Consider the following 14,520-nt stretch of genomic DNA (forward strand, 5'->3'; position numbering starts at 1 on the left):
ACTCAGCCTCAAACGAGTAACTGGTGTGGCGTATTAACATCGGCACTGGGGAGACAAAGGGCGTGGTGGATCCAAGTCCCGGGCGAAGCCGGGTCATGTGAATGTGTGTATGTGTTTATGTGTATGTCTGTGTGTCCGCATGCATGTGTGTATGTATGTGTGTGTATGTGTTTGTGTGTATGTATGTGTGTGTGTATGTATGTGTGTATGTGTTTCTGTGTATGTGTGTGTATGTTTGTGTGTTATGTGTGTCTCTGTGTGTCTGCATGTATGTCTGTGTGTATTGTGTATGTGGTGAGGGAGGGAGAGTGGTGAGGGAGGGAGAGTGGTGAGGGAGGGAGAGTGGTGAGGGAGGGAGAGTGGTGAGGGAGGGACTCAGCCGCAAAACGAGTAACTGGTGTGGCGTATTAACATTGCCACTGGGGAGACAAAGGCGGCCGGCCGTGGTGGATACAAGTCCCGGGCGAAGCCGGGTAGTACAGCTAGTAACCGATAAAAATGCACGTGGAGTGGTTTCAAGAAAATTACTTTCCATGTCAATGAAGAATATTAATCGCATCAAATGCATTCCCTTGTATACTTGCAGAAAAAAACACGGTGAGATCACTTTCCGCTGCGGAAATCAGGTCGCAGTAATTGTGACAACGAAATGCAAAAACTAGTATTGGAAACGAGTAGTGACGAAGGATTTCTCTTGCGGAAAGCGGTTATACCAAATCTTTATAACAGGTGAAGAAATATTTTGACATCATCCCAATAACTTGCATATAATCAATTTAGTCCATCTTCATCTTCGGATATTCATGAAAAATGGGAAATTCAGGAGCCTAAGAAACACAGAAAGTCTCACACGCGACTGAAAGAAGTTCAGTATTCATGCATCTCACGTAAAATCACACCAGGCACACGAGGCATCGGTGGTTCAGTGATAGAATTCTCGCCTGCCATGCGGGAGGCCCGGTTTCGATTCCCGGCCGATGCACTTTTATCCAACTAAACAACCATAAACTGCAAATTTGTAGCGAATATAAAAAAGAACCCACCATCATCTGCAGATCGTGATGAAAAAAATAAAAAGTCAGATTCTATATACACAGAGAACACGCAATTTTGGAGGAATGAAAAAAGAAGAGTATTAATGCATCTCACGTAAAAAAAATTCGAGTGGAATGTGGTATAGGTGATTCAGTGGTAGAATTCTGGACTGCCACGTGGGAGACCTGAGATCGATTCCTGGCCAATGCACTTTTATCCAGATAAGCAACATTATAACCGATTAAAATGCACGTGGAGTGGTTTCAGGAAAATGACTTTACATGTCAATGAAGAAGGTTAATCGCTTCAAATTCATTCCCTTGTATACTTGCAGAAACAAACACGGTGAGGTCACTTTCAGCTGCGGAAATCAGGTCGCAGTTATTTTGACAACAAAATGCAATAACTAGTATTGGAAACGAGTAGTGACGAAGGATTTATCTTGCGGAAAGCGGTTCTACCAAATCTTTATAACAGGTGAAGAAATATTTTAACAACATCCCAATAACTTGCATGTCATCAATTTAGTCCATCTTCGGATATTCAAGAAAAATGGGAAAGTCAGGAGCCTAAGAAACACAGAAAAGTCTCACACGCTGCTGAAAGAAGTTCAGTATTCATGCATCTCACGTAAAATCACACCAGGCACACGAGGCATCGGTGGTTCAGTGCTAGAGTTCTCGCCTGCCACGCGGGAGGCCCGGGTTCGATTCTCGGCCGATGCACTTTTATCCAACTAAACAACAATAAACTGCAAATTTGTAGCGAATATAAAAAAGAACCCACCATCATCTGCAGATCGTGATGAAGAAATTAAAAAGTCAGATTCTATATACAAAGAGAAAACGCAATTTTGGACGATGGAAAAAAGAAGAGTATTCATGCATCATGCATCTCACGTAAAATAATTCGAGTGGAATGTGGTATAGGTGATTCAGTGGAAGAATTCTGGACTGCCACGTGGAAGACCTGGGATCGATTCCTGGCCAAAGCACTAATATCCAGATAAGCAACATCATAACCGATAAAAATGCACGTGGAGTGGTTTCAAGAAAATAACTTTCCATGTCAATGAAGAATATTAATCGCATCAAATGCATTCCCTTGTATACTTGCAGAAAAAAACACGGTGAGGTCACTTTCCGCTGCAGAAATCAGGTCGCAGTAATTGTGACAACGAAATGCAAAAACTAGTATTGGAAACGAGTAGTGACGAAGGATTTCTCTTGCAGAAAGCGGTTATACCAAATCTTTATAACAGGTGAAGAAATATTTTGACATCATCCCAATAACTTGCATATAATCAATTTAGTCCATCTTCATCTTCGGATATTCATGAAAAATGGGAAATTCAGGAGCCTAAGAAACACAGAAAGTCTCACACGCGACTGAAAGAAGTTCAGTATTCATGCATCTCACGTAAAATCACACCAGGCACACGAGGCATCGGTGGTTCAGTGATAGAATTCTCGCCTGCCATGCGGGAGGCCCGGGTTCGATTCCCGGCCGATGCACTTTTATCCAACTAAACAACCATAAACTGCAAATTTGTAGCGAATATAAAAAAGAACCCACCATCATCTGCAGATCGTGATGAAAAAATAAGAAAGTCAGATTCTATATACACAGAGAACACGCAATTTTGGAGGAATGAAAAAAGAAGAGTATTAATGCATCTTCTTGGTTTTTTCGGTAAAGTCACGTAGAAGGGAAGTAATACAATAATAAAAATAAAACATAATAAAATAAAATTATTCTCACGACGTTTCGGCTACAACGCAAGCAGCCGTCTTCAGGTGAAGAATGAGACACTACCAAGCATTCTTCACCTGAAGACGGCTGCTTGCGTTGTAGCCGAAACGTCGTGAGAATTATTTTATTTTATTATGTTTTATTTTTATTATTTTATTACTTCCCTTCTACGTGACTTTACCGAAAGAACCAAGAAGATGAATCCCTGCAGTCACGAAAGCTTTAAATCGAAGTATTAATGCATCTCACGTAAAAAAAATTCGAGTGGAATGTGTATAGGTGATTCAGTGGAAGAATTCTGGACTGCCACGTGGAAGACCTGGGATCGATTCCTGGCCAAAGCACTAATATCCAGATAAGCAACATCATAACCGATAAAAATGCACGTGGAGTGGTTTCAAGAAAATTACTTTACATGTCAATGAAGAAGATTAATCGCTTCAAATTCATTCCTTTGTATACTTGCAGAAAAAAACACGGTGAGGTCACTTTCCGCTTCAGAAATCAGGTCGCAGTAATTGTGACAACGAAATGCAAAAACTAGTATTGGAAACGAGTAGTGACGAAGGATTTCTCTTGCGGAAAGCGGTTATACCAAATCTTTATAACAGGTGAAGAAATATTTTGACATCATCCCAATAACTTGCATATAATCAATTTAGTCCATCTTCATCTTCGGATATTCATGAAAAATGGGAAATTCAGGAGCCTAAGAAACACAGAAAAGTCTCACACGCGACTGAAAGAAGTTCAGTATTCATGCATCTCACGGAAAATCACACCAGGCACACGAGGCATCGGTGGTTCAGTGGTAGAATTCTCGCCTGCCACGCGGGAGGCCCGGGTTCGATTCCCGGCCGATGCACTTTTATCCAACTAAACAACCATAAACTGCAAATTTGTAGCGAATATAAAAAAGAACCCACCATCATCTGCAGATCGTGATGAAAAAATAAGAAAGTCAGATTCTATATACACAGAGAACACGCAATTTTGGAGGAATGAAAAAAGAAGAGTATTAATGCATCTCACGTAAAAAAAATTCGAGTGGAATGTGGTATAGGTGATTCAGTGGTAGAATTCTGGACTGCCACGTGGGAGACCTGAGATCGATTCCTGGCCAATGCACTTTTATCCAGATAAGCAACATTATAACCGATTAAAATGCACGTGGAGTGGTTTCAGGAAAATGACTTTACATGTCAATGAAGAAGGTAAATCGCTTCAAATTCATTCCCTTGTATACTTGTGTAGTGGTGATACGCGCTGGGATTAGGGATCGTATGCCAGCGCGTAATGATTGGCTGTGTATGTGGTGACGCGCGCTGACGGTGGAGGATCAGGGGTCAGCGCGGGGTCGTGGGTTACGGGGTACTGATTGGCTGTGGGCCGGTGACGCACTGAGAGGGAGTGACCGGGTGGCAGCGCGGTGTGATTGGTGGAGTAGTGTTAACACGCGCTGGGGAAAACGGATCGTAGAGAGAGTGCGTCGTGATTGGTTCACTAAGGAGCGATGCTCACGTCGACGTCCGCATCAGCTCCGTCTCTCGTGAGCAGGGGCTATAAAAGGGGATGCACACAGGCGTAAGGGCAGTATGTAACCAGCGAAGAATGAAGACGGGGATCGAAGAGATAGGGCCCTGCGGTACCTAGTCCCGCTGTCCTAACGGGACCGGGACTCTGTGTAACCCAGAGGCGAGTGTATTGTGTGTAGCCATAGGCATAGGGTCTACACGAGCCGAATGCATGGTGTGTAGCCAGAGGCATAGGGTCTACACGAGTCAAGTGTATTGTGTGTAGCCAGAGGCATAAGGGTCTACACGAGTCAAGTGTATGGTGTGTAGCCAGAGGCATAGAGTCTACACGAGTTAAGTGGAGTGTATAGTCCAAAGAATAGAGACCACACGTTGTATTCTGACACGTCAAGATTTAATAAAAGTGTGTTACCCGTCAAGAAGTTCCTGCCGTCATTTCCAATACTTCAACTGGCGTCAGAAGTGAATCGGTCTTCCAAGCATGGATACAAGGAAGACCCGTCGGACCCACGGATTGACCGCGGGGACAACCTCGACGACTCGGGCCAGCTGGCATCGGGGGGTGAGGACGAGGATTTGCCCACGCTGCAGGATCCGCCGACGGCGCCGGACGAGCGACGGGGGACCGACGCCGTGCTCCGCGAGGCGCACTCCCGTCTGGCGGAGCTGCTGCTCGCCGCCGCGTCCATCCTGGCGGAGATCAGCTCGTCGGGAGGAGCGGGGACGGCGGCGGACGTTCTACAGGGTCGCCCCGCAGATTCCCGCCAAAATGACTTAGCGATTCCCGCCATTTCATCTGCGCCGACTTTTGGCGGGAACAGCCATCACCACGTGGCAGCGGTTCTCCAAGCGCGCCCGCTTACGTCACCAACGCGCGCTGCGGACCGCCATCAAACACCCGCCACTGGGGCCGCCATCTTACACACCGACGGGGCGGCGGAGAGGAAGCACGAGGAGGAGGACGACTTCATCTTTCAACAGCGCCTTCCCACGTTGTCAGCCTTCAAGGCGGAAGGCGGGGACTGGGGCCAATTTCAGCGCAGGTCTGCCTGGTCCGACGCTACGGCACTGCGGGCACTGCCTGCCATGCTGGACGACAACGCGCTCGCGGCCTTCACGTCCGCACGCAGGTCGGACCGCTCCACGCTCAAGGATGCGCTGGCTCTCATGGCCAAGGTCTATGGTCCTCCCTCGGCGTGTCGCCATCATTTTTATGCAAGACAGAAGGCGGACACGGAGACCGTGCTCGCCTATCGCACGGCGTTGCTGGCTCTCGCCGACGCCGCGTTCCCTCGTATGGACGAGGAGGGCCAAGATGCGATGGTTTTGGAGCAACTGCTCAAGTTGGCGCAGGACCTGGGGGTCCCCATCAACATGGCCGACGAGACCGATATTTCTTCCTTACGGGTCGCTACGAGCATACAAGCGCACGAGGTCCTTCAACGTAAACAGGGGGTCGTCTGCAACGCTGCCGTGGCCTCAGCTCCGGGCCCAGTAGTCACCGTGCCCCAAGTCGTCAGCCCGCGAGAGGAGGCGTTCATCGCGGGACGACCGGGGGACTGGAGGTCGGGGGGTCGTTCGCCTCTGCGATCGGCCCGCAAGCTGGAGCAACCGAGATCTCCGACGACTGTCATCACGTGTTATAACTGCGGCCTCCGGGGCCATGTGGCCTCCGGTTGCCGCGCCCCACGTCAGCGCGCCATGGGACCTCGGCTGGACGACGAACAAGGCCCCAAGTCATCCCTACAAACCCCGGCGAGTCGCGGCACCTCACATACTCGGCCCGCATACTCGACACGCATGGGCCGTCGCGTTGCGGCAGAGGAGAGCCGAGTAGGGTTCGGGGATTCGGTTCGGCGAGGGGGGTTCGGCCGGGACCGGGGAGACATTAAATGGTCGGAGTTGGGGCACAGAATAGTGGCTGCCTCAGCGGGTTCATCCGTCGTTACGGGATCTATTGATGGGGTCGAGGTCAGGGTGTTAGTGGACACGGGGGCATCGGCGACTATTATATCGGACCTCATTTATAACATTCTCCCTGTACAATGTCGTCCGCTTCTTCCGGTGGATGTGTCATTTTACGCCGCTAACGGGGGATTGTTGGGCATTATCGGTCAGATTAGGGCGTCCATTTGCATTGGAGATATCAAATTGTCGGGACCCGTTTTCGTTTCGTCCTCCCTGGCGGTTCCTTGTCTATTGGGCACTGATTTTTTGGCAAAAATGGCCATCAAAATTCTCATTGATCAGCGTTGCATTGAACTACCATCGGGTCGCCGTATTTCATTTTTGACGAGCCCTACTGAAATTCGGATGGCGTGCGCTACGATACAAGCGTTAGCGACACAGACCGTGCACGTGCCCCCGGGTTCACAAATGTTAATTCCCCTCCGGTTGCGGAAACCATGGGTGAGGGAGGCCTCGGAACAAGGCATGCTTTTGGGTCCTTCTAATAGGGCTGTTGGAGGTCTCGATTTGTCGGTGGCTCACACTTTGGTTGGGGCTGACAGGGATCCGTTTGTGATGGTTTTAAACGCTGGGTCGCGGCCAGCCGTCATTCAGCAGGGCACCGTGCTAGCTCACGCGGCGCGGGTCCCTGCGGAAGAGCGGCTGGTTGCGCAGGCTGATCCGAGCCCCACGCAAAACGTTAAACTGAAGGAGGACCTCGAATGGGTCGATTCGCTGTGCGCGGACTCTGACGATTTGTCAGCGGTACAGTTGAGTGCGCTGCGCGGGTTGCTGATTGAATTTTCAGATGTCTTCAGTAAACATAAGTATGACATTGGGTGCACGGACCTGCTACGCCACCACATTGAAACGGGCGATGCGGCACCGGTCAGGCTAAATCCCTTCCGACTGAGTCCTGCTGAGAAGGAACATGTTCAGTCGGCCGTTAACGATATGCTAGAAGCCGACATTATTTCGCCTTCTTCCAGTCCTTGGGGAGCACCTATTGTGCTCGTTAAAAAGCAGGACGGGTCCTTGCGATTTTGCGTCGATTTCCGTCGCCTGAATAAGATCTCTGTGGCCGACGCGTATCCGCTCCCCAGGATGGACGAGTCCCTCGATGCATTGTCTGGTGCGCGATACTTTTCGACTCTTGATTTATTATCCGGATTCTGGCAGTTGCCACTCGACGAAGAGTCTAAGCCTAAGACTGCATTTCGGACTCCAGGGGGCCTGTTTCAGTTTAACCGGTTACCCATGGGACTTCACTCCTCTCCTGCGACGTTTCAGCGCCTTATGGAGTTGGTTTTGTCGGGCTTGCAATGGGATACGTGCCTGATTTACCTTGACGATGTCATTGTTTTCAGTAAAACGTTTGAAGAACACCTCCAGCGATTGAGAGGGGTGTTCTTGCGAATGCGATCGGCTAAATTAAAGTTTAAACCGGCCAAATGCCACCTTTTTCGTAAATCTGTTAGATACTTGGGTCATATTGTCGACTCTTCGGGGATTTCTACCGATCCTGCGAAGACGGACTGTGTCAGTTCGTGGCCGACGCCCACGTCGGTTTCGGACGTGCGCAGTTTCATCGGTTTTGCTTCGTATTATCGCCGATTCGTTGAGCACTTCGCCACCATTGCAAAACCCTTGCACGCTCTAACGGCGAAAGGAGTGAAGTTCCGATGGGGACCTGAGGAGGAGGCTGCATTCTGCTCCCTCCGGGACGCCTTGGTAGGGGCCCCACCCTTGCGCTATCCGGATTTTGCGAGTCCCTTCTTGCTAGACACGGATGCTAGCAACACGGGCATTGGGGGGGTGCTGTCCCAAGTCGTTGGAGGGGTCGAACGGGTGGTCGCCTATGGTAGCAGGGTGTTGTTGCCGGCAGAGCAGCGCTACTGCGTCACCCGTCGCGAGCTGCTTGCCATTGTTTTTTTCGTACAACAATTCAGACCATATCTCTATGGTCGTCACTTTACGGTCCGGACGGACCACGCGGCGCTCCAGTATTCATTGCGGGTCGCCCAGCCCTCGGGCCAATTGTCGCGGTGGTTGGAAGTCCTCCAGGACTATCAGTTCACGACTACATACCGTAAGGGGTTGCGACACACAAATGCCGATGCCCTGTCGCGGTTGTTGCCTTGTCACAAATGTGCGTGCTTATCGGGATCGGCGCGCTGTGAACCGCCAGTTACGGAAGGTATGGAGGCGTTGGTTGCGACCGCGGGCACACCAATTGGGGATGTTCCCGCTACCCCAGGGGGTCAGGACTCGCTGCTCTCACTGTCGCTGATTGAGTGGGGCCGTCTCCAAATGGCGTACAGCTCCCTGCTAGCATTGCGCTGCAGGACGGGGGGTTCCGAAGGTGACCATGAACGAACTGGCTCCTACGTGCTTAAGCAAGGCCTGTTAATGAGATGGGACAGTTTGTCCCGGCGGCACGCGATTGTGGTGCCTTCTGCTGTGAGGGGGAAGGTTGTCTTGGCCGCACACGAACGCCTCTTGCATTTGGGAGTTAACAAAACGCTTGCCCTGCTTCAGCGTGACTATTATTGGCCGGGAATGGGGAGTGACGTGGTGAATATTCTGAAGGGTTGTGTTGAGTGCGCCAGACGGAAACCACCGCCCGTAGCAGCTAATCCACCGCTGCAATCTATTCAGGTCTCGCGCACTAACGAGCTCGTTGCACTCGATATTCTGGGGCCTTTTCCAGTCACGACTAGGGGTAATAAGTACCTGTTGGTGGGGGTCGAATATTTTACCCAGTGGCCTATGGCGTGGCCACTCGCCAACCAGTCGGCGGCGGCTGTGACGGACGCCTTTGTCCAGGGCTACGTCCTGGACAAGGGGGCTCCTGAACGCTTGCTGACCGACCAAGGGAAACATTTTTTGAGTAAATTACTGCAAGAGGTGTGCGACCTGTTGGGTACTAAGAAGGTGCGTACCTCCCCGTACCACCCGCAGACGGACGGGATGGTGGAGAGGCTCCACAGGACATTGACTTCTATGCTGTGCCAGCAGGTGTGTGAGGCACATGTTGATTGGGACCTGCAGGTCCCTGGGGTCCTCGCCGCGTATAGAATGGCCCCCCATGCAGCTACGGGATTTTCCCCGTTTTATCTGATGTACGGTCGGGAAGCCGACCCGCCCATGGAAACGCAGCTGGGCCTGCCCGCACCACGAACTAATTAGAAATTGGCAGAGCATATTAAATTTAATATTCATAAGCTGACAGAGGCAAGGGAGGCCGCACGGCTTAATTCGCGGGCTCGCCAAATTGCAAACGAGCGGTTGCGTGCACGGAAGGTGTCCGTGCACAACTGGGAACCAGGTGACAGGGCCTGGCTGCATTGCCCTCAGGCACCTTTGGCTACGTTGCCTAAATTGTTGAAGCCATGGCGGGGACCCGTGGAGGTCGTGCGGGTTGCACGCCCCCAGTGCGTTCAGATAAAATGGGGAAAACGCCGTTGGTACGTCCACCCCTCCCGACTGAAACCGTTCTCGCCTCCATATGGCCTCCCCTTGTGTCGTGAGGGCCGAGCATGTGACGTGACCGACGACCCTAAGGGGGAAATGTCTTTGCCTGCTCCTCACATGTCTCCGCCTGATCCGCTCCCAGGTGTCTCGGAACTGACAGCTGCCGACCACCGGCGGCCGGATCTTCGCGGCGGGGCCGGTCCTTCCAGGCCCGATCCGCGCCGTCTAGAGCTGCCGGAGCCACCGGACGGTCGCCAGCGTCCCGTCCCATACGATGGACCGGCCAGACGGACTCGCGCTAGGTCGCGCTACTTTTTATGACCTACCACGTGAGGAGTCGAGGCAGCCGGAGCGCCTCGTCACTGCGTTTAGTCACAGAGACACTTGGCGCGTTCGTTTTCTGGTGTTCGCTTTTATTGTGTTGTTCGTCGGGCTGTATATTGCTTCTTATTTAAGAGTTGTGTTGTGTTGTTGTTGCGTTACGGGGCACACTGGGGGGTGGAGTTTCTTTATTACTGCGTTGACGTTAGGTTGTGTTGTTGGTTAACAGCCGGGCCGGCTGCAAGCTATGTGGGAGCGGGTGATCTAGTGGTGATACGCGCTGGGATTAGGGATCGTATGCCAGCGCGTAATGATTGGCTGTGTATGTGGTGACGCGCGCTGACGGTGGAGGATCAGGGGTCAGCGCGGGGTCGTGGGTTACGGGGTACTGATTGGCTGTGGGCCGGTGACGCACTGAGAGGGAGTGACCGGGTGGCAGCGCGGTGTGATTGGTGGAGTAGTGTTAACACGCGCTGGGGAAAACGGATCGTAGAGAGAGTGCGTCGTGATTGGTTCACTAAGGAGCGATGCTCACGTCGACGTCCGCATCAGCTCCGTCTCTCGTGAGCAGGGGCTATAAAAGGGGATGCACACAGGCGTAAGGGCAGTATGTAACCAGCGAAGAATGAAGACGGGGATCGAAGAGATAGGGCCCTGCGGTACCTAGTCCCGCTGTCCTAACGGGACCGGGACTCTGTGTAACCCAGAGGCGAGTGTATTGTGTGTAGCCATAGGCATAGGGTCTACACGAGCCGAATGCATGGTGTGTAGCCAGAGGCATAGGGTCTACACGAGTCAAGTGTATTGTGTGTAGCCAGAGGCATAGGGTCTACACGAGTCAAGTGTATGGTGTGTAGCCAGAGGCATAGGGTCTACACGAGTCAAGTGTATTGTGTGTAGCCAGAGGCATAGAGTCTACACGAGTTAAGTGGAGTGTATAGTCCAAAGAATAGAGACCACACGTTGTATTCTGACACGTCAAGATTTAATAAAAGTGTGTTACCCGTCAAGAAGTTCCTGCCGTCATTTCCAATACTTCACTTGCAGAAACAAACACGGTGAGGTCACTTTCAGCTGCGGAAATCAGGTCGCAGTTATTTTGACAACAAAATGCAATAACTAGTATTGGAAACGAGTAGTGACGAAGGATTTATCTTGCGGAAAGCGGTTCTACCAAAACTTTATAACAGGTGAATAAATATTTTAACAACATCCCAAAAACTTGCATATCATCAATTTAGTCCATCTTCGGATATTGAAGAAAAATGGGAAAGTCAGGAGCCTAAGAAACACTGAAAAGTCTCACACGCTACTGAAAGAAGTTCAGTATTCATGCATCTCACGTAAAATCACACCAGGCACACGAGGCATCGGTGGTTCAGTGGTAGAATTCTCGCCTGCCACGCGGGAGGCCCGGGTTCGATTCCCGGCCGATGCACTTTTATCCAACTAAACAACAATAAACTGCAAATTTGTAGCGAAAATAAAAAAGAACCCACCATCATCTGCAGATCGTGATGAAAAAAATAAAAAGTCAGATTTTATATACACAGAGAAAACGCAATTTTGGACGATGGAAAAAAGAAGAGTATTCATGCATCATGCATCTCACGTAAAAAATTCGAGTGGAATATGGTATAGGTGATTCAGAGGAAGAATTCTGGACTGCCACGTGGAAGACCTGGGATCGATTCCTGGCCAAAGCACTGATATCCAGATAAGCAACATCATAACCGATAAAAATGCACGTGGAGTGGTTTCAAGAAAATTACTTTCCATGTCAATGAAGAATATTAATCGCATCAAATGCATTCCCTTGTATACTTACAGAAAAAAACACGGTGAGGTCACTTTCCGCTGCGGAAATCAGGTCGCAGTAATTGTGACAACGAAATGCAAAAACTAGTATTGGAAACGAGTAGTGACGAAGGATTTCTCTTGCGGAAAGCGGTTATACCAAATCTTTATAACAGGTGAAGAAATATTTTGACATCATCCCAATAACTTGCATATCATCAATTTAGTCCATCTTCGGATATTCAAGAAAAATGGGAAAGTCAGGAGCCTAAGAAACACAGAAAAGTCTCACACGCTGCTGAAAGAAGTTCAGTATTCATGCATCTCACGTAAAATCACACCAGGCACACGAGGCATCGGTGGTTCAGTGGTAGAATTCTCGCCTGCCACGCGGGAGGCCCGGGTTCGATTCCCGGCCGATGCACTTTTATCCAACTAAACAACAATAAACTGCAAATTTGTAGCGAATATAAAAAAGAACCCACCATCATCTGCAGATCGTGATGAAAAAATTAAAAAGTCAGATTCTATATACACAGAGAAAACGCAATTTTGGACGATGGAAAAAAGAAGAGTATTCATGCATCATGCATCTCACGTAAAAAAATTCGAGTGGAATGTGGTATAGGTGATTCAGTGGAAGAATTCTGGACTGCCACGTGGAAGACCTGGGATCGATTCCTGGCCAAAGCACTTATATCCAGATAAGCAACATCATAACCCATAAAAATGCACGTGGAGTGGTTTCAAGAAAATGACTTTCCATGTCAATGAAGAATATTAATCGCATCAAATGCATTCCCTTGTATACTTGCAGAAAAAAACACGGTGAGGTCACTTTCAGCTGCGGAAATCAGGTCGCAGTCATTTTGACAACGAAATGCAATAACGAGTATTGGAAACGAGTAGTGACGAAGGATTTCTCTTGCGTAAAGCGGTTATACCAAATCTTTATAACAGGTGAATAAATATTTTAACAACATCCCAATAACTTGCATATCATCAATTTAGTCCATCTTCATCTTCGGATATTCAAGAAAAATGGGAAAGTCAGGAGCCTAAGAAACACAGAAAAATCTCACTTACACGCTACTGAAAGAAGTTCAGTATTCATGCATCTCACGTAAAATCACACCAGGCTCAAGAGGCATCGGTGGTTCAGTGGTAGAATTCTCGCCTGCCACGCGGGAGGCCCGGGTTCGATTCCCGGCCGATGCACTTTTATCAAACTAAACAACAATAAACTGCAAATTTGTAGCGAATATAACAAAGAACCCACCATCATCTGCAGATCGTGATGAAAAAATTAAAAAGTCAGATTCTATATTAAACAACTACGCTGGTTTGGTCGTCTGCGTGCGTATCTGGACGTTAATTTATTTACGGACCCGCCCAAACAGCTCGCTCTGATTCGATGAAAATAAATAATTAGCACGCCCGGAAGAGAGCGATAGCTTAGGTTTGGCAAGGTCTGCGCCGCAGTGCTGCAGTGCACTGTGGGCGCAGACCCTGCGCTGTGTGAGTGTGGTGTGTATGCAAGTGTGCGAATGGTAGTTACGCTAATATTACGTATATTTATGTAAAAAATGGGTGCTGCGTGCTGCGATTAGTGGAGTCCCCAAACAACTTTACCTTACGAGTAGGCAGGGGTCGCTATACAGTAAGTCTTAGCGGACTGAGCTGCCAGCTTCACCTGCCGGGACCACGGCCAGTTGCGTAGCGCACCCCTACAGTTTCGCCCATGGGTCAATACCCCCATGGGGCTACCCAGCTGACTGTTTGATGGGTACAATGGGTACTTTTCGGTTTATCCCGCTTATTACCATTATTATGTATTGACGTTGATCACGTCTCCATGGACGGCTTGCTGTCTACTTCAGTTGTGTAATTGAGATGTTGTGCATGCTGCTGCTGGTAAGGGCATGTGTTGCATAATATGCAGCATGTGTCCGCGTATCATTTTTGCCACGGATGCAGTTGGCGTTACTGTACATTTATCATGTTTTGGAGTGCCAATCCCATGCACTTTGAAATGTAATAAACTGTCTAAAAAGGTTGCAGCCCGGCCCCCGCTGCTGTCACTCTCTGCCCGTTGCACAAGACATGCTAAAACAATGAGTACAGTGTGACACCACCCGGGTAACTCCCGGGATCAAAATGGCCATTGGAAAGTGATCGCTTTATTGAGATGATAATGGTACTACCACAGGGTAATGTGAACGCTTCAGGAGGAGGAGAGTTCTGGATTTGTAAGTCTCACAGTACCGGTAAGAAGCGCCGGGTGGGGGATGCCCTCCACTGGGGTACAAATTCTGTCATTATTAGTATACGATCATGCAATGTTTCTATCTGCAAGCTGTCATAACTGAAACGATCCCCGTTATTGTTCGATTGAGAAATGGAGTGACCCACACCTCTGATACCATATGTGAGGAACCAAAAAATCGGATGAATGCGTAAAACACCCACAATGGGAATACGTAAACGTAAACACACCAACAAAATACATTTTAATATAAGAAAAAAATAGGTGGCCCCATAGCGCATCTGTCTGTGTGTGTACATACAGATGCAGGATGCAGGGGCCAACCTGTGTGCGATCGGAACGGTGCAATTGCTGACCAATGTCACTGTTGATGGCGCACACGCTGACGCACAC

The 14,520-nt window shown here is 49.4% G+C and overlaps 4 non-coding genes across 4 annotated transcripts; all 4 read left to right on the top strand.

The window, feature by feature from the left end:
- The first annotated feature begins 3,581 nt into the window (after positions 1-3,581).
- TRNAG-GCC (transfer RNA glycine (anticodon GCC)) lies at positions 3,582-3,652 on the top strand. The gene has a single exon. It is a non-coding gene; the product is annotated as a tRNA-Gly (tRNA).
- Positions 3,653-11,431: 7,779 nt separating this feature from the next.
- Positions 11,432-11,502, top strand: TRNAG-GCC (transfer RNA glycine (anticodon GCC)). Its single transcript has one exon. It is a non-coding gene; the product is annotated as a tRNA-Gly (tRNA).
- Positions 11,503-12,214: 712 nt separating this feature from the next.
- Positions 12,215-12,285, top strand: TRNAG-GCC (transfer RNA glycine (anticodon GCC)). Its single transcript has one exon. It is a non-coding gene; the product is annotated as a tRNA-Gly (tRNA).
- A 723-nt stretch (positions 12,286-13,008) lies between these two features.
- Positions 13,009-13,079, top strand: TRNAG-GCC (transfer RNA glycine (anticodon GCC)). The gene has a single exon. It is a non-coding gene; the product is annotated as a tRNA-Gly (tRNA).
- The last annotated feature ends 1,441 nt before the right edge of the window (positions 13,080-14,520 follow it).

This window comes from Lethenteron reissneri, chromosome 19, assembly GCF_015708825.2.
Source record: "Lethenteron reissneri isolate LAM-NWPU_2019-01 chromosome 19, ASM1570882v1, whole genome shotgun sequence".
In the NCBI taxonomy this organism is placed as follows: Eukaryota; Metazoa; Chordata; class Hyperoartia; order Petromyzontiformes; family Petromyzontidae; genus Lethenteron; species Lethenteron reissneri.